This window comes from Canis lupus, chromosome 8 (assembly GCF_003254725.2).
Source record: "Canis lupus dingo isolate Sandy chromosome 8, ASM325472v2, whole genome shotgun sequence".
NCBI classification, from domain to species: Eukaryota; Metazoa; Chordata; class Mammalia; order Carnivora; family Canidae; genus Canis; species Canis lupus.
This window is the reverse complement of record NC_064250.1, coordinates 8,547,166-8,566,201: the sequence shown is the minus strand read 5'-3', so window position 1 is coordinate 8,566,201 and position 19,036 is coordinate 8,547,166. Positions and strand designations below refer to the sequence as shown.

General features: G+C 36.3%; 1 long non-coding RNA gene across 4 annotated transcripts in view; it reads left to right on the top strand.

The window, feature by feature from the left end:
- The window catches only part of LOC112657511 (uncharacterized), a 309,781-nt gene that overhangs the window by 272,311 nt on the left and 18,434 nt on the right, over nucleotides 1-19,036 (top strand). The window contains exon 9 of one of the 4 annotated variants that reach the window (XR_007412259.1): nucleotides 17,988-18,306. The exons of the other annotated variants lie outside the window; for them this stretch is intronic. This is a non-coding gene — a long non-coding RNA (uncharacterized LOC112657511). Of the gene's footprint in view, nucleotides 1-17,987; nucleotides 18,307-19,036 lie in introns of those variants that run through there. 4 annotated transcript variants of the gene reach the window in all.

Genomic DNA, 19,036 nt, shown 5'->3' with positions numbered 1-19,036 from the left:
CCCGAGATCAAGTCCCACGTCTGGCTTCCTGCGTGGAGCCTGCTTCTCCCTCTGCCTGTGTCTCTGCCTCTCTCTCTCTGTGACTATCATGAATAAATGAATTAAAAAAAAAATCTAAAAAAAAAAAAAAAGATCAGATACTAGAAAAGGATAAAAATCTTTGTAAGTATAATTTAAAGTCTTCATAAGCTTAATTGTGAATCTAGCAACTACAATTAGAGAGATTAAAATATTTCTACAACTAATATAAAAACCAAATATGAATTATTGTTTTATCCCTAACTAATATAAAGTTATGTATCAATTATATCTTTAAAAAAAAGAAAATAAACACACTTCAGGGGGAAAAATAAACAAATATGATATAGCAAAGCTAAATAGGAATTCTGTAAAACACCAAAGAAGAACAGGCAAAGATCACCCCCAAGCAGAAAAATAAACAGAAGAATGGATCTGAATGTGATTAAGAGCCATCCCCATTGTTTACTCTAGCTATGTGAGGAGAAACTTATGTTTTGTTTTTTTAATTTATTTTTTATGTGAAGAGAAACAAATTTAATTCTGGAACATTATTTTGTTTTCATTAGTTTGTAGTAAATATATTTCAGTTATTTCCCATGGTGGTAATTAGGCCATTTTATTAACTTCTTGAGTCTTAAATTGAACCCATCAGGTTTTGATACAGTAAAATTGTTGAAGACCTCCAGGTAAAATGGCAATACTAGTTCTAATAATCCCTTTTCCATATATTCTCATGGGAATGAAATTTTATGGGATGTGTACCTTATTGGAAACAAGTAGAGTATGACCATACACTGGAAATACTGATGTATTTCTTCTGGCACAGAAGACACTATAAAAGGAAGAGATGAGGGACTCATCTCAGCTCTGTTTTCTCAGAAAGTAGGGCATCAGTTAAGATGCAAGTCAAGCACAAGACTTAAAGTGACCCCTGTTAAGAAAAGTGGGGGCTTAGAGCAAGGGCAGGCCACTGATAAACTGAACACTGCTAAAAAATATGCATTTCACAACCGTAGACCAAAATACTCAAAGCCTCCACACAGAAAGGTCTCAAAGTTTTCACAGAAGAGAAATGGGGAAAAACCTGCAGTGTGGGGAACTTCAGTATAATATAGCAGGATTTATTGGAGGTTGTAAGTGCTAGAAAGCAGGGCAGGTAGAGCCATACTTTGTAACTTGTATAGAGTTAAAAGCAAATAGGAAGCTAGATCTGTATCTCAACTTGTAGTTGCCTATCAGATAAGATATATACCATATGGAAACATTTGAAACTTCATATTCATCCATCCTTTTTGTAAAGCTATCATGATGACACACATGAAACCACACCTTTCTGGTGTGTTATCATTCTAATTAGTCTTCTTTGATCACTCTTACCTTGCTGCCTGTCCCTTCAATCTTGGTGTCCTCTCCTAGGACCTCATCTCTTCTTCATCTTCACATTCTTGTGGATGACTAATAACCACAGAAATTCATTTGTTGCACATACAGAAATTTAGATATCTTTCAGAGCCATAGCACTTATACATAAATGCCCTTGCACACACACAAAAACACACTTGAATATCAATAGGTCTGAATATGAAGTTCCTCAATCTTTATCATACTTCCACTCATGTACCCCTTGAGTGCTACCTTTCATTCTGAATCATTTAATTCCGCAAGTAGTAGGTACTCTGGCCTTTGGGTTGTTACCTCTGCAAGAAACCTTCTCTTATACCACCCCTTTGCCAAAGCAGGTACTTTGTGTGCCCACCATTCACAAGCAGACTACTGATCATTATGCACTGCTCATGATGTATTACCATTGCTGTAGACACTTTATCCCAGGGAAAGTGAGTTCCATGATCATAATAATGCTGATTTATTAACAATTGTTTCATTAGTGCGCAACAAGTTTCTTGTTATGCTGAAAGTATAATAGGTATTTGCTGAATGAATGAATGGACAAATAAATAGACATAAAACAAAGGAAATCCCAATGTAACCTTCAAGAAAAAATTAAAATAAAATGACTGTTAAAAACAATCAGCTATAGAAATAAATATATATTAACATCCTCCATATAATGGTTGAAACTCTTAGGTTAAATTAAAAAATAAACTCTAGCTACCTGTTGTATAAGCTACACCCCAAATAAGGTAACACGGTAAAGTTACAAGTAATTGATGAGTAAAAGTATTTAAGATCATGAAAAATACAAAGAAGGTGAAGTTATATTAGTATTAGGAAAAATAATAATTGAAGGCAAAAGTATTAGATGGGACAATAAGATTTCAAAAAGGTATAATCTACAGTGAATATGTAACAACATTCATTTTTGCACTCCAGATTACCTATCAATAAAATATTTTTAAATGTATCTTTATGTGGGAAAACATTTTATTTTAAATTAAGATCAACTTGGATATCAGCCAATCTTATTGTGATCTTCAAATCAAGTGATCAATTAATATTACAGTGAATTTTTCAAAAATATGGAAAATGAAGTAACTACACATCAGAACTAATTAAATACAATTAAAGATATAAGCAGAGGTAAACTCATGACCTTAAATCCTTTCATTATTAGGCAAAATAAAAGAACATATATAAATTAAAATTTTATTTCAAGATGTCAGATATCAAAATATATTGATAGGAATATTAAGAAAAAATTAATGCTGACAAAAACAAAAATAATAAACTAAAAAGCAGATTAAAGTCAGGAGCCCTGGGGAAAAAAAGCAGAATCGATAAATATATTCAACAATTGATTGGAAATAACATAGAACAACTTTAGTTAGGCAAAGCAAGAAAGTTTGAAGAGAGAAATAAACATTCAAAAAAAATTTAAATGAGATAATATCATCAAAGCCACAGAAAAATTATTATGCAAAATAAAACTGACGGTAAATTCAAACATGTAGATGAACTAGAAAATCATCTAGAAAAATATGACTTACTAAAGATTATGAATGTAGAAAATCTGAAAAAGTCAATAACTATATAAGCCATCATTTGTATTGTTTCTTTTTTAAAAGGCACAAGGCATAGATAATTTTATAAGTGAATTCTCTACTTTCCCATTTTCATAGACAAGATGATTATCATCTCTGCCTATAAAATGTTTCAGAACACAATAACATTTGCAACTCTTTCCAAATGAACTGAAGGTAGCATATTACAATGTCAAAGTCATTACTAGCACACGAAAACACTACCTTCTAAAATTATCCACCAATATATAGAAATAACAAAATTATATCAAATTAAGCACAATGCTATTTAAGAAATTACTTCATTACCAGAAAGTATTTAAATTACAACTGCAATTCTATACTATGAAATATATTAATACTATTTTTCAGTATATCAAAGAAGATGTAATAGGATCACCTCAATATATGCCAAAAAAGAATTTGGATCTGTGCCATGTCAGCTGGCTTAAACAAAAAAAAATCTTTTTAAATAAAATTTTAAAAAGAATTTTGACTTTGATTCTAAAATTTCTTTCAAAAGAGCAGTTTGATTTTAAAAAATGTGAAAATGCATATCTAAATTCAACAGTAAAAATTGTGAATGGTGAAAGCACTAAAGGCATATTTAATAAAATAAGGAGAAGGATGAGACAACTGCCATTACTTTATGTACTTTATGTAATTTATGTATTCATTTGGAGAAGAAAAGCAAGGAAGTGGAAAGCACTGGATACAGAAAGAATAGAACTAACTTCTATACTAGGTCTAGAACGCAATTAATTCATATAAGATAGGACTATCAGATGGAGTCTGAGATGGAGTCTTTTTTTCAAAAAGAAAAATAAATGGGTTGGATTGTGGAGCTGGATAATGTTAGATATATTTAATTAGAAACTCTGGAAACACATGGAAAGAAAATGGATTCAAAGACTCACAGTTTAAATATAGAACAAATTAAAGAAAATTTGAGTTTGTACGACACTAGGAATATTTCTATTTTTAGTGGTAAAACCAGATCATCAAACCCATGAGAAAGGAAATGAAACAAAAGTACACATGTAAACAATATGTGTAAAACTATATGATACCAATGCTGGTTAACAACTTTTGGGGTTGATATATAGAAAAAATTTTAAAAACCTTACTTATGATTATAAAACCGAATGCAAATGACATAAATATTGGTGACAGAAAATTAAGAATATAGCTAATGAAATGTTAGAACTGAAAGGAAGGGAAAATTGAGGGAAAATAAGGTGCTAATATTCTTTTTTTAAAATATGAGATAAGTACAATTTAAAACTGATTAAATAATATTTGATATTAAAAGATTTATTATGTATTATTTGTGTACATTGTATATAATAAATATTTGATTATATTATTTGAAAATATAAAACTACTTAAGAAATTTAAAACAGAAACTAACGGATGGGAAAGGATTTATAAATGCAGTAAATCTTCATCTGCCATGTCCAGAAGCACTAGTTGATGTCACAGTTTAATACATCAAGAACTGGTCATTAATGTTTATTATTTGGCGCCATGAAAGATCCCTCACATAAATGGTTAAAACTATCTCTGAAGAATAGGACTGAAGATCTAGAAAAATGTACTAGGAGACTTGCTTATCATGTAATAGCCTTCTGCACTATTCTAAAAACTATATCCATGTATTATTTTGATAATTTCTTTAGAGATTATTGGACCAGATGGATATAGAGTAAAAACTTCAGTGCATATATACATACATTATTATGGTAGCCAGGTTAGAGGGAGTACAGAAACAGAAACCCTTACAAAATAATGCCTTGTGAAGGTGTGTTGCCACACATTATGTTCCCTCAAGCATTCACAAGGTCCATGAGAATTAAGAGTTAAAAATGGTCTTATAGGCCCAGGTTTGCAATCATTAGGGAAATCATAGAATAGCAACTTAACAACCCTCTAAGATCAGCACTGAAGCAAACAGTGAATTAGGCACTTGTGTAATGCTATTATTCAATTGTTTTGCTGGAACTAAAATGTGACAAAGATATGGGAAGCTGGAGAAACTGGTGCAGAATAAAGAAGTTTAATAATTAGTTGAATGCTGCAGTATGAGGCAGTAAGGGGAAGAAACCAATAACCCCCTAAAAATTTATTTACTCTTCTTTCTTAAGAATAGGTCATGTCAGATACACAAAGGCTCAAATCAATGCCCATATGACCGACTCACAGAAGGACTGAACGTGAATTGCAGTCTCTCATCTCCAGCTTTTAGTGACACCTCCATATGGTTTATCCTTCAGTGAGACCATGGAGTTCCGTTAATGAGCTTGCAAGAGTTGGCTGGTTAGTTGGCAAGAGTTACCTGCCATTAGCTATTTAGAGTTTTGTAAATCAAATTACAGTTTCTGAGACCCCTCCCCCTTCACCCCAAAACGTGAGTGAGTCATTCTCTCATTAAGCCTGCTTTCAGCAATTCGTAATTACAGATTGTGCCTCTGTTAATCGCTTGACAAATGATACTTCTCTGCCAACAGGTTTACTGAACTTAGTTTATTTTGAAATCATGTCAGATGAATCTGGTGTAGAAGTTTGATTTTGATTGCCTACTTTAGTCTTCCAGATATGTAACCCGAATTTTAACTTTTGTTTCCTTCTCCAGAAGGAATCCAATATAGCTTGCATTTCACAAGTAATTTTACTCTGGGAACATAGTCTTTGAGGTATGCTTAGATGCACATTACTATACACTAGTACATGTCAGTGTTTTTACGGCTAAGAGAACATTTGACAAGATTCTGTCCATAAATTGCTTTAATGTGTTTTCCGTTTCATAATTTATGTCTCTTTCTCAAATCTTGTGCCCCTCCCCTCACACCCAAGAGTTGAGGGGTGGGGTAGAGGAGTAAAAAATACTGTGTGCCACAAAAAATGTCTTTTAGTAAGCCTGGCAGCACCCTCAATTTTTCCAGGCAGGCCTTCATTTCAAACAAAAGACCGGAAATTATGGCTGTCTGATAACCTAAGAACAAGAGCAGTTAGAATGTATGCTTCAGCTTTATAAATAAGAAAAGCACTATATAGTACATAAGCAACAGCACTCACAAAGCTCTGGTCTTTTTGCTGTGCTGGAGTCTATGTGACATCATATGATTCCAACACCTATTTTGCCTCCCTACCCCACCCATATATGGTAGCTTCTTGGAAGCTGAAACAGTGAGTCTAAATTAAGCACATGCGCTAACTTTGCAAAGAAACTGTCAAGGTTCTAGTATGTATTTTAGCAGAGAAATAGACACACACTTAATCCCTGTAGTGTTAGTCCAGGTTGTCAGCCTTAGAGGCTTCCCCCCTTCTGTGCTTTTTATTCCATTTGTATTTTTTTGTCTCTGAGCATTTTAATACCTAAGGCCCCATCATTCCAATGACGAAATCTCACAGGGCATCACCATTGTGATGAAGAAAATAAAGGACTATGCCTTTTGTTCCCCTTCACTACAGAACATTCTGTTCACAATTTAGATTGAACAGGAAAACAACTAATACCAAAAGAATGGAAGGCCAACGCACTAGCACCTAAAATGTATGATGGCATCCCTTTTTCACATAAGTAATGGCATGAAGTTTATTGCTGTCTTCGCTTAGAATGGTCCCAAATAACACAAACTTGTCAGATATCAGGATAGTGTATATAGGAGGGAAAGTAACTATTTAAAGACTAAAACTTCAATTTCTTAAAATCAATCTGATATCTGACAATCATTGAGTCATAATATAGGAAGAAGTTCCTTGTCTTAGTGTGCAGTGTTAGAAAATAGATAGCTGATTGCTCGACAAAGTACAAGGTGGGAGGAAATAAAAAAAGAATGAGTGACTCTTCTGTAAGGGAGAATTAATCTAGACATGTTGCAAACACATGCATTAATATATTAACGTCACTTTAGCTTTGATCGTTGGTCAAACTTTTCTATACTCAAATGTCAAATGGTCACAATTGACCCGTATGACAAACACATGGGTCCTGAGTCTCTGTATAGACTCATTTCCCAAAGTTAGACCATCTTAATAGCATGCTTCTTAACCAATAGGCCTCAAACAATCTCTCATTAATTGAAAAACATCTTGAACAAACATTTTTGAAATAGCTCCACGTAGTTTACCTCTAAGGTATCTAATTCTGTTTCTCACTGTCTTCTTTTTGAAAGAAGTGTAGGCTTTTTGGATTTTTATTAGACTACATTAATCACACCACTCTCAGACTGTTACTAGATTGGTATGTATGAAATTCATCCCAATCATTTTCTTCATTTGCTTATATTCAAACCTCCACAAGAAGTTTGTATTTAATACAAATAAAGAAATACAAATAAGCCTGGCATCACCCTCAGTGAGTAAGGAAGATTTACAGAGTAAATCACCAAAGAGCATTTGATCATATTGACCTGAAGTTAAACAAGCAGGTGATGCATTTCATCTGATTTCCAGGATGGAATAATTAGGAAAAAAAAAATCTGTCTCTGTTATGTTTCTTCATTCAAGTCTCTGTTTCCTTACCACCTCCCCAGCGAGGTGTTTCCTAACCCTATTATTTAAAAAAGAGAGGTCTCCCCCCATCCCTTACTCTTTATTTTCTTAATCTGCTTTATTTTACTTTTTAGCTCTTAACGCCACCTGACATATTTTATTTGTTTATCATTTGTGTCTTCATCTCGACTTAACCTCAATGAGGGCAGAAGTTCTGGTCCTTTGTGGCTTTAGGATCCAGTCATTAGGGTCCAGAACAGCATATGATACAAAGTAGAAGCTCAGTAAATATTTGTTGAAGGGGTAGATGTGTATAGTTCGTTTGGATGTGTAAATTCAATGGGCATCATTTTGGATAGTCACATAAAAGTTTATAGAATGTTTGTCTTGTGATCATTCTTTCTGTTTTGAACACCTAGATCTGCTACTGGATAGTGAATAAAAGCATGGTCTAACACACCATCATCTTGTATGAACACCATAAAAGAAATTTATTTTTGGTTTTGATATCAGGAATATTCTCCCAAGTAACAGATATGTTTTGTTTAACTGAGTAATTGATTAAGTTTACTTTTTTTAATCAGCTACTGAAAACCAGTATCATATGTGTAGGGCTTTATTTTTATAGTTTTTTATGTGTAAACAATGTTACTGTTACAGTTAGGAAGTGATAACGTTTGTACATTGTACGTATTACATATCAATACTTCACAGTTAAGGAAACTGAGGCACATTTCACTTAAACAACTTGCCTGTGGTCGCTTACACCTATTAAGTGTCAGAGCTATGATTTGAGCTCAGGCAGCTGGCTTCATAGTCCGTTTTTTTGACCATAAACTGTGTAGGCCTTTATTACATGCATTTTTGATTAGCCTAATTAAGAACTCAATTTTATGGCCTCAACTGTTTATTTATTACCTTCTCCTATTTTTGTTTTTCTGCCATGTTAGGCATTCAGGTAACAGAGCGATGGCCAAATGTACTAGCTTTTGGAATCAGCCGGCTGAAGCCAGTTCCAGGTTTGCTTTTCACTAGCCTAACTGGCTGACTTTGGGCAAGTTAGTTAACATCTCTACACCTCCATTTCCTCACTTATAAAGCAGGGATAATTTAGGAACTTCACGATAAACTCATTTATCCACAGCACTCTTAGGAGGATTAAATGCGTTAAAATGAGTGAAGCACTTTAGCAGTGCCTGGCACTGTTAAAGGTACAATGATGTTAGCTTTTTTTTTTTTTTTTTTTAGGATTTTATTTCCAAGTAATCTCTATACCCGGTGTAGGGTCAAACTCACAACCCCAAGATCAAGAGTCACATGCTCTACCAAGCCAGCGAGGGGGTCCACAGCTATTATTTTGATCAAGCACTTTAAATGCTTTCTGGGATAAAGTGAGGCAATATAAATTTTTGGAATACTAAACCTCTCTGATGAGCCACACACTTTGTGAAGTGCTGAGGAAATAAAGATGAATAAAATTAGCACATAAGGACATTTTGTGTATGGTATGGGAACACCGAGGGAGCCACGACTACAGACATCACAGAAAAGGTGGCCTCCAGACTGAAGAATGAAGGGAAGAGATTTGGGAAAGGAGAGCTGATGTACTAGGGCATCTGGGGAGATGACTGTTTCTGCAAAGTTAGAATGTGCCTGGAGAATAGGGAGGGAGGTGGTGTTAGGAGGTCAGAGATATAGGCCAGGACCAGATCTCAAGAAATTGCTAAATTTTAGTTCCTGCATATTCAGATAGTCTTCCCCTCTTTCTGCTTTGAGAAGAACCTTCCAACATTCACTCTCTTTCCTTAAAGCCAGAGGCCAAACCCATTATGGAGGTAGCTCCTGTGATTTAGTCTAACTTGTTTCCAGGGTATTTGAGAAATCTTTCCCTTAAAATAGACTTGCTTCGTATCTGGTGTTCCTGCTAAGTGCAAGAGGTGCCATTTCAATAAGAGGTGGAGCCTTAACACTTTGCTTTGTGAGTGTGCCTTCATATCACTCTAATCCACTGCCTCCAGAAACAAATCCAGGTGTTTCTTAAACTCTTTGAATCATCTTCTGTAGTAATTTATTCCATATGTTTATTGCTCTGTGTGTGAAATAATTTCATCAAGTTTCTTTTTTTTTTTTTTTTCTTTGTCACTGCATTCAAATCAGCCTGCAGTAGAATCCCGATCTAGGAGTAACACTTTTTAAAACACCAACTCCCTTGCTGAGGGAAGCCAAGGGATGTTGTAGCACATGAGCAGAACAAGGAGAAAAGAACAACAAGCAATTGGGACTTGATGACATTAGTTGAAGAGGAAAAGAGAATTTCAGGAATACCTAGCAGGGGTTGGAGGAGCAGCTTTGCTTAAGTTCTTACCCTATTTTGCATTTCCCCAGGGTGTCAATTTTATGAAACAAAGTGACGGGATGATTTCTATCACTTGAGAAGCTGTGTTAAAAAAATTTGATGCACTGGCAACAGCAAAAATTGTTATGGTAGGAATCAAATTGGTGCTTCCTTGCTGGAAATGAACGAAGTACTAGTGCCTGTCAGTTTATTTCTGAGCTCTGCTTTTCAAACTTTAATTTGAGAGGGTGGGAGGAGGTTTAATGGAAATCTGAATCACTGTTAGAAGAGGACTATATTTTAAACTTTGATTTCATAGTTGTCTCTATGTTCGGAAGAAAATGATTCTTTATACTTAGAAGTGAAAGCACTGTCAGTTCTAAATCTATTAATGAGGGAGACTAGAGAGGGGAGAGAAAGGGGTGCAGTGTGTACAAAATGAATGGATTTTGTAATTAGTAAATAAAACTGTTATTCCGAAATTTATGTACTGCCTATACTATATAATGGCATAAAAAAAATCTTAAAGGATTTCCCTATTACAACTTTTTAATCTGCTTCTGCAGATAATGTCCCCATGTCCAGATGAGGTTGAAATTTACTAATAAACATTTCACCTTACCCTTTTGTCAAGGAAATTTCTGTTAAAATCATTGTCATTGTCGTTTTATTCCCCTACTGCTCTCCCTTCCAGGGAGAGAGGATACTCATGCAACGGAAAGGATGGTAATCACTGGATTCATTTTGCGTATGAAAAATTAAAAGAATGCTCAGATGCCAGTTTATTATTGGAAAACATATACACTAAGGGTTGATGATTGAAAAATTATAACCACTATGACCACAATTACGCCTAATCTGTTGAGCATTAGTTAGGAGTCAGGTACCATGCTTAGCACTATGTAATACATAGAACTCTTTTGAATCTCTATGATGGCATCTAAATTATTATCCCCATTTTATAGATAGGAAAACTGAGGCACCAAGTAAAATAGCTAAGTGGCAAAACTAGCCCTGCAAGTACATCTGCCTCTGGGGGTTAAAGTTGTAGTTATTTTAAGTTGTGTTTAAGGTATATTACCATAATACTATTTCAGACATGATTCTTATACAAATAATTGAATCTGGCTCATAACTTTCTTAAAATGTTCCTTTGAGGCTGAAATTTTCTATACTTGGTGTCCATCCAACTGTGTGGTAGCAGGAGGCAAAGAAAATACAGCAAGTTCTGGTAGAGGCAGGAACAGATTTTAGGATTCTGTTTGGATTTTGAGACAGGCTGGAGCCTGGACCGGAATCCAAAGCCTGTTGAAACAGAGTTGTCTCTTCGTAACAGCATGGAGTAACAATTTCCATAGAAACTTAACTCAAGCACAAAACTTGACCTGGAACTAACTAACTAAATAAATAAATAGACACAATTTATGCTTATCGTTCGGTCCACATTGACGTTTAAATGATAGACTTAATTGTGTTAGTTTTCTCCATCCTAGCTCTAGCAGTGGGCTAGAGCTCTTTAATCCTAGGGAGGAATGAATATTTACTGTCTCTTATATAACTGCTAATGGACCCTTGCTCGATGTCTTACTCATAGATTGGAGGAAGGGCATAAAGTGCCGGTCAGCGCTGATGTCTACACGGTAGAGCCTTCATATGGCATCATGCGAGCTCCCTATGGAGGCAAAAGGGTTGTTTCTCTTTTGTTTCTGCTTCTCCCTTCCTTCACCTGTGGCACTTTGTCCTGATGGGCATGTTAGCTCTGAGCTGTTTGTGTGCTTTTGTCCAAACCCTGGCCTAAATGAAGCCGGGGTGCTCAAAGAGCACAGTGGTTCAGGAGCCTCTGCATTCAGATCTTCCTTATAAGATAAAACAAACAAAATCTCAGACTCTCATCTATGTTTTCAAGTCTGAAGAGTTACTCCAAACTCTCATGTTCTAGCGTCAGCAGTGTCTAACTAACTTTTTGCTGAATCACTCTCTTGCTTGTCACTTCTGCTCCTTGTGCATGACTCTGTCACCTCACTTGTCAACCTGTATTGTGTTCTTTCATTTATAAGTCAGTCTTCTCCACCCGACACTGGTATTTCTGAGACATGGCTTGTTCAATTTCATGCCTGGAATATATAACAGAGGTCAGGTGCTGCTTAAATATTATTTACTGAACCAGGGTATGAGACCAACCAAAACCTTCATTTTTTAAACATCTGGACATTTTGATAACTGTATTCCACCAAAACAATAAAAATAATAATCTTATTCCTCACATGCGCAATTAAGAAACTCATTGTTAAAATGGTATGCACACATACACATCTGCATCATTTATTAGAGATAGAAAATACATTCCACAATTTTGAATCAATTGGATAGTGTACATTCTTTCACCACATACTTATTGGTTATCCACAAGATCATTTAGAGCCTGGTGGACAATCCAAAGACTTTGGGCAGCCCGGGTGGCCCAGCGGTTTAGCGCCGCCTTCGGCCCAGGGCATGATCCTGGAGACCCAGGACTCCCTGCATGGAGCCTGCTTCTCCCCCTGCCTGTATCTCTGCCCCCCCACACACACCCTTGGTCTCTGTCTCTCATGAATAAATAAATAAAATCTTAAACAACAACAACAACAATCCAAAGACTTTGCCTTTTATTCTAAGAGAGATGAGGAGCCATTGGAAAGTATAAGTGATGTGATAGGAGCTGCTTTTGGAAAAGATAACTCTCTACGCTGTGTTGAGAACAGGCAGATGGAGACAGGGATAGAAACAAGGAAAATGATAAGGAAAGAAACCAGGCTGGTGCCAGCGGAAGTGATGAAAGTGGTGGGATTCTGATTGTATCTCACAAGTTACGTTCTTAGATTGGTGGGCCTTGGACAAATAAACATCTCTATAACCTACCATATCACTCAGGATTATGAGCTTTGACTTAAATAAAACTAATGGTTACAAGGAAACAATTAAGAGGAGAGCAGTTTCTTTAACAGTTGTTATATAGGAACCTAAAACTACATCTTCAGACAAAACAGCTTTAGGGTTTGGGGAAGATACGTATATTTTATACACAAGACACACATATGTGTATACATCCATATGCACACACACACATATATATACATATATGCATGTACAAGTAGAAATAACCAAATGAAATAACACACAGAAATTATTATTCTTCAGGTTTTGTGAGTGGCTCTAGATATGTGAAATTGATAAAACAAATGTGCTGGACTCTTGAGCGCTGACAAGGTAATTTTTCAAAACAATCTATGTTGCCTCAGCTGGGAGGAGGCACAAAGCTTTATTCCTGAACATCAAAGAATAAGGTAGGGTGATTTTAATAGAATATGGGCAAATAAACTCCAAAGGGAACCAGAAGAAAAAGACTGGGCACTATTGGGTACGGAACTACATCCAGGAATGTCTTGCCTGGCTTGGTACCGAGGGTGGGAGGTAGGCTGAAGATGAAACTTGCTGCCTACCTGTTTAGTGTAAGATCATCTATGGAAGCATGTTAGTGGAGACAGGCTATCAGAGAATGATTTGCTTCAAAACATTCCTTGGCTAGAGAGACCCGAGTTAACCTCCACGAGTGGAAGCTGCACTCTGAAATCAGGCAGAAATTGAGTGTTTGACAAATTTGTGGTAGTTTGACTATTAAAATCCCTAGTCATGGATAATAATGCAAAGCTCCTTGGAGGGCAAAATGAAAAGCTATCAGAATAATATTTGCTTTCATCTGCTCAGATATAATGCTGAAAGTACCCGCTTGTTTGTGGTTTCTTCCTGGGGTACATTCTGAATCCCATCAATTTCAGTTCCAGGGAGAGCACAGTAGAGCAGTGCTGAGGTAGAGAAAAAAAAGCCCAAATTTCTCTTGTCTGATTTTAAAACTGTACCCCACAGTGAGCTTCTCTGTTTGTTAAAATCTCTAATTGGTGTTTTCTCAACTTGCTGCTTGGCTGGTTTCTTTTTATTGATTTCATTTTGGGTTTGTAAGGCTGTATTTGGAGCCCTTTCCAGAGTTTGTTTGGAAGCTCATTTTTAATTTTAATGAAAATGCATTTTAAAAAATGTATATTACACCACCCCGCCGATTTTGCTCAAATAAACCTGCTACTGTTTTCAGTGATTTCCAACCATTTTAGTGCCCTTAGTCTCACTCACTAAAGGGACCCCTGTGCTATTCTTGGCAAAGTAACAAAATCAAGTAGAAAAATGAATGTTCTTCACAGCTTTTGAAGGCTCTTACACAACAAAGGAAAAAGATTCATTCAGGAGACTACCTTGGGGAATAATACAGCAGGATTCACAAAGGAGAAGGTTTTACCCCATTTCAGTTCTGAACAGTTTTTGTTTCCCAAACAGAACTCTTTCATCATTCTGAAGAATCCAGATCCAAAGCAGTCAGCCAAAGAAGAAATTTAAAAGTCCATGATCAATATTAGGTTTAGATGTAAAATAGTATGTACCCATAGTTCAGTAAATTTAGTAACTGGGAAATGTTCAAAAGAACATGCCCTGTATTTGTCTTTTGAGCCTTAGTAAGAGAGTTAAACCCCAAAACCCAATGAGATAGAATAGAATGTCAGCATGATTCAGATAGTAGTACAAAGGATCCATTTTTAAAGCACGATCAAGAACTCTGGAACTGGGACACCTGGGTGGGTCAGTGGTGAAGCGTCTGCCTTCAGCTCAGGGGGTGATGAGGTGGGATTGAGTTCTGAGTCCCATATTGGGCTCCCTGAAGGGAGTCTGCTTCTCCCTCTGCCTGTGTTACTGCCTCACTCTGTATCTCTCATGAATAAATAAATAAAATATCTTTTTTAAAAAAAGAGCTCTGGAATTTATCCCCTTCTGCCATTTTCTTGGCCTCAAAGTTACCCTGTCATAAGAATCTCCATTATGACAGGTGTCCAAGCTGAATACCATGGAATCAGTTTCAGTTCTTCCATTTGTCAAGTGGCCCTGAGTCCTAGACATTATTTGAGATATCTCTGTAATCTAACCTCATCTCTCTCTTGCCACCATTACCTTAGAACAAATCTTTACCATCTCTCCCATAGTTTGTCACCAGAGTTTCTCAACAATCTTTTTTTCTAATCTATCTTTAATGTTGCCATTATTGTCTTTCTTAAACAAAATCTGATAACATCTCTCCCTTGGCTTTAAAAAAGCTTAACAGAAAAAAGTGAACTAACACTCTCCACAGTAAATAAATCAGGTTCAAATTCCCTAGCATAACATGTTCTTCATGGACTCACCCTAACCCACTCTCAAGCTTCTTTTTTGTAAAGGTTTCTCCTGTGAGTTCCTTTCCCCAGCTACATAGAAGGGGTACGGGTCCTCAAAACATCCACTGCCCTTTCATGCCTCTCTGAGTTTTTAATACAGGCTTGTTTGTTTGGTTGGTTGGTTTGCTTTTGTTTTTGTAATGCAATATGATGTAGTGAGAATAAAATGACCTTGGAACAAGATTTGGTCCACAATTCCAGGCCTACCACTAATTAGTTGCTAATAGCCTGCATTAGTCCAAGTCTTAAATTCTTCAGCTATAAAATGGGAGTAATAACATCCTCTTATCAGGAATATTGAGTGAAATAATATATGTGGACTGACCTAATAGAATTGCCTATGTGTAGGGCATCTGGGTGGCTCAGTTAGTTAAATGTCTAACTCTTGATTTCAGCTCAGGTCATAATCTCAGGGTCATGAACTCAAGCCCTGTGTTGGGTCCTGCACTGGACATGGAGCCGCTTAAGATTCTCTCTGTTCCTCTGGCCCTCCCTGCCCGTCTTAAAAAATTGAATTGCCTAAGTGTATTAGGCATTTATGTAGTTTGACTTCCTATATTTCTCACAAAATTTGAGTTAAATGAAACAAAACAAAACAAAACAAAACAAAAAAAAAAGAAAGAAGGAAAAAAACTAAAGAAAAAGGAAATTCTCATTGTAAACCAAAGGGGAGAGGCCAATGGAAGCCAAGGGCAAGAATAAGGGTTGGCCTTGGGAGTACATGGAGTTGAACACTTAAACACTGTGAGGATCCTTATTTCCACCTCATATTTCTGTTTTCTGGGCACATCTGTTATTTTCTCTTGGATGCTTTTGTGGTTCAGTTTAAATGGGAGGACATGGATTACTGTAACTCCTAAATTATACATGCTTTATTCCGGACAAGTAAAAACTTTGTTGTGCAAATGCCCGGAGAATTCTTTTATCCATCTGGGTTAGGTAGTACCAAAAAAGGGCAGCACACGCTACCCTGCAGTAGTTGGTGTGGGGAAGTGTTACTTTTTAGAAACACCACTTGCAGGTGATACCATGGGTGTGTCACACATTTGTAAATATTCTTTTTCACTCCTCTTCTTCTCCAACTGTTTATTTATGCTATATCTTCAATATCAAGTTAAAATAACATCTCCTCTGAGATGCTTTGTTTTAGTGTTTTTCAATGCCCAGCCGTTTTCTTATATCACCATTGAACCCCATAGCACTTCCCAGAACACTCAAGTAAAAAAACAGTCACTCTACAAAATGTCTGTGTCACACTTGAGACAGTAAGCACCTTGAAGGCAAATGTGTCATCTTGTTTATCTTTCTGTCTCAGACACCTGGGTAGTTCCTGGTTCATAGTCATTCTTAATTCATATTTGTTGAATTGACACATCAATGGTATGTGTGCACCTAGTAGCTCTGCTGCCTTTTCTCAAAGAGCTATATCTCCCCTTTGATTTTAAAGTCAGAAGAAGAGGTTATAGTGTTTCACCAGTGATATTAATCACTCTTGTTGCTTAGAACAGTGATACTGATCATATTGCTGCTTAGAAAAAATAGACTTATGGCATAAAAATCAAATGGATTTTCCTTAAAACTACTTTCTTTATATCTCCTCCTTACCTTATTCAATGATACTACTGTTATTTCATCATGAAGGTTTGAAATCTTGGAGTCATATTTGATTAGAGCTTTTTCTTTATTCCTTATGTCAATTAGATTCCGTCTGATTTTTCCCTAAAACTTCATCCCATTTCCTATATTTACTTTTATTTTCCTCACCAGCATGTATTTGTTATATTCCTCTGTATGTATAGCACAGCTCTGGGCTATAAAATACAAAGGAGTGGGGAATTCCAAGGAGTTCACAGTCTGGTTGTTTAATTATAAATCTTAGTATGTGGTGGCATATACCTAGACTGAACCTTTACTTCCCTTCCAGGAATGTTTCAATATCATGCCTTTCTCATAATATCCTCTTTTATGTACATACAGACATAGCCTCCTTCCAGAGCACATTGCTCTCCTCCTTAAGAAATCGTCGCAGGCTCAGGGCGCCTGGGTGGCTCAGTCAGGTGACTGTTTGACTCTTGTTTAGGCTCAGGTCATGATCTTGGGGAGATAAGATTGAGCCCCATGTCAGGTTCTGCGTTCAGCCCAGTATCTGCTTCTCTCTCCCCTTTCCTCTCCCTACTCTCTCTCCTTCTGTCTCTCAAATAAATAAAGTCTATAAAAACAAATATTCATAGGCTTCCAGTTTTCTATCTCAAGCCTAAACTCTTATACCTGGCATTCTAGGACCATTTTTAATCTTCTAGTCCACCTGTTCCTCTCCTCCTCACACATTTCTCTCTACTACTTGATCTTGGTCTTCTCCTTTCTTCAGAGGTCACCTCACTTACTCTAGCCTACTTTCACTTCCTAGTGTACTCACTGATCACTTTTCTTTTTCCTGTGATGCCCTGCTGACTCCCTCAGCCAATCTGTACATACCTGGTTTCCTTCCAGGTAACTTTCTGGAACCATTTTCACATTCTGATATTTCATTAGAAGTCCATATCACAACATTTAGCTCTTGGATCCTTACTGTCCTGTATCACTCAAGAATTAATTTCTTCGTTAGTTCTATCTAAATAATGAATTCCTTGACCAAGAGGACTAAGACTCATACTTCACTGTCTCCAGTATACTCAAATAGTTCACCTGCTATGAACTGAGCACCTGTAGGCTGATAATCTTTGACCCAAAGCTTGACTTCTGTGGATTTAACTTCAGCTCAACTTTTCAAATTGTATTTCCTTAATGTAATATAAAATTTGGTCCAAGAGCATAGGAAATGAAAAACCCAAATCAAGTTAAATATTCATTCTCTTGATTCTCTTATAGATTATCCTGATGATGTTACAAAAGCTAAGACAGAAATTCTCCTGCCTCATCACTACAGTTACCACATACCTTGTGGTTGAATTTTTATTGTTCTTCTACTGCTTCTAAATTTCTGTCATGGGACGCCTGGGTGGCTCAGCAATTGAGTGTCTGCTTTCGGCTCACGTTGTGATCTCGGGATCTGGGATCGAGTCATGCATTGGGATCAAGTCCTGCATTGGGCTCCCAGCTAGGAGTCTGCTTCTCCCTCTGCCTGTGTCTCTGCTTCTCTCTCTCAGTCTGTGTCTCTCATGAATAAATAAATAAATTTTTTAAAAAATTTGTCATATACATTTTTAGTCCTTTATATATGTGTTAGCTGATCTCAGGGATGGAAGTGATTTTGTTATTGTTACTGTATTTTTAAAAAATCTTAATATTAAAATAGGCTTGCTCAAATTGTGAAAGTAATATCTGTTTATTATCTTGTCTTGTAACAAGTCCAAGTACACACACACACACACACACACACACACACACATATATATCAAAAGGAATATATATTTATAATAACTTCTTAGTCTCTCCCATCTCTTTCTTTTAAGGCTACCTCTCTCCCTCTCTAATTTTTCCAACTCATTTTCCCTCCTTTCCCCTATAATCCTCGTCACTATTTCTTAGAGAGGGTGACAAAACATGAGAGACTCCTAAATCTGAGAAATGAACAAAGGGTAGTGGAAGGGGAAGCGGGCAGGGGGATGGGGTGACTGGGTGATGGGCACTGAGGGGGGCACTTGATGGGATGAGCACTGGGTGTCATACTATATGTTGGCAAATTGAACTTCAATTAAAAAAATTATTAAAGAAAAAAGGCAGCTTTTCTCCCTCTCAGTAAAAGTAGAAACAGTTATGATTCCTTCCACACCCATCTCTGTGCTTATACAAATATGTTCAGATATTTATGCATATTTGCATGTGCATGCACATGCATATATGTATATACAAATAGATGAAACTTTTTCCTTTTTTTGTTTTTTCCCTTTTAATAAAATGAAATCACATATACACAT